Genomic DNA, 1969 nt, shown 5'->3' with positions numbered 1-1969 from the left:
TATAAAAATACATCAGTTCCATGATAAGATGAAAGAGAGCAAAAACAAAAAACATAACTGTCATCGAAATTTATATGAAAATACAAATGATCCACTTTTGTCCGCCTTAAAGGGTAAAGATCGGCACCTCGTCCAGGGAGACCAGAACACCCGCCACGCTGGAGCTTTTCCCGCAAGCTCCTCAGAGGACCAGGGACAGGGCTTCTGTGTTACAACAAGGGATAGGGGAATTTTTTGTAAACTCACTGAATAATTCAACACCCTAGGAAAGGCATGGGAAGGAATACATAGAATAAAAAGTCAAAAGACGTCTAGAGTTGCACATCCAGACCCGCAAACAAAAGCTAGTAAGCTTATTAATAAATATGCCAAAGTGTCGAGTCACGAGTCACTAGGTGAAGAATCAATTTCAAGTCTAAAGGCATCTTACTCTGAGAGAAGAGATGTGAATGAAGAGATGATAAAGCAAAGTGATGATTGCGGTGTGCTGTTCCCTCAGCTGGAGCTCGATGCCGCTCTTCAAAAGGAACACCCGCTGCTCCTGGAAAGGGTGGCGTCACTTATGATGCAATTAGGTTGTTGGGAAATGTGCCTGGTCATCCTGTCCTCGCATTACATGCTCTGGTTTATGAGAAAGGCGGACTGCCAAACTCTTGGACAGAGAGCATCATAATACCTGGACCAAAGCCTAACAGTTTGACTGATTATAGACCGATTTCCCTCACCAGCTGTTTATGCAAAACTTTTAAAGAAGATGATATTCCCTGAGCCTTAAGTACTGGTGGGTGGCGTGGGGCACGCCACCTGGGACCGCGTGGGGGCGCCTGCGGTGGGCATGCCACGTTGGAGCTAGCCACGTGGGAGCTATTTATACATACTTATATTAAATAGACTTGTGTGTAGAATTAAAAACCTATTATCGAGTAATTTTCATGGATTTTTACCAGGAAAGAGTGTCCAAGATGGCTTTACGCTCTGTCTCACAGCTCTCGGGGGCAACAGTTTCACGGCCTTTCTGGATCTTAAATCAGCATTTAATATTGCCAATCCTCTTATCATCTTACACGATCTGGCGGAGATGGGGATAGGAAGATATCTCCTTAGATGGATAAGTGGATATTCTCAAAACAGAAAATCAAGTGTACTTTTTCAGGGGTACATAAGCGAGCAGAAATACATGATACTGGGTACACCACAAACGTTATCAGGCGAAGGTCAATGGCCTTGTATTGAATTATACTGATGATATTCTCTTTCATACAAAAAGCTATCACGAAAGGGAGAGTGCATTGACAGTTGTGTCTTCTATATGTAATGAACTAGGATTAGTTATCTCCACAGGGAATACGAAACTACATAGTCACAACAGCAAAGATAGAAATTAGATATTTAAGTTAAATGGCATGGATATTGAACAGGTTGAGACCTACACATATCTAGGAGTCACGGTTCCTCATCAGCCAGAACTTGTTGAAAGCTTAAATCAGAAATACAGAAGTAGACTGGCTGCCCTGAGGACGTTTGCCGGCAATATTAGAATATGTTATGGAGTAATATTAAAATTGTAAGGTTAATGTACACTGCATATAAACGACCACTGATATATTATATTACTCTTGTGTTTATCATTCAATCAAGCAGATCAATTAGAAAGTTAGAAAGCATGCAGAATATAGCCTTAAGAATTATACTTAGCTGTACGAGAACAACGGATAATCGAAATTAATTCTATGATAGCTTTAAAATTATTAAGATCATCAAGTGACAATAAGGCTCAATGACAAGGAGCTCACACGGGGAGACAGAAATCTGCTACATTTAAAAACATGCACAAATATTATTAATTATGGTATGAATAATTTTTCTGAAGCATCAAACAAACATTCTGTGCCACTATGGGCTGTAAGATACTTTGATACGTTCAGAGCAAATGTTCCACCTAAGAATGTAATTGGAAATAATTTGTTGC

This window comes from Penaeus chinensis, chromosome 41 (genome assembly GCF_019202785.1).
Source record: "Penaeus chinensis breed Huanghai No. 1 chromosome 41, ASM1920278v2, whole genome shotgun sequence".
Taxonomy (NCBI): Eukaryota; Metazoa; Arthropoda; class Malacostraca; order Decapoda; family Penaeidae; genus Penaeus; species Penaeus chinensis.
The sequence above is the reverse complement of the archived record's forward strand: the minus strand, read 5'-3'. Positions refer to the sequence as shown.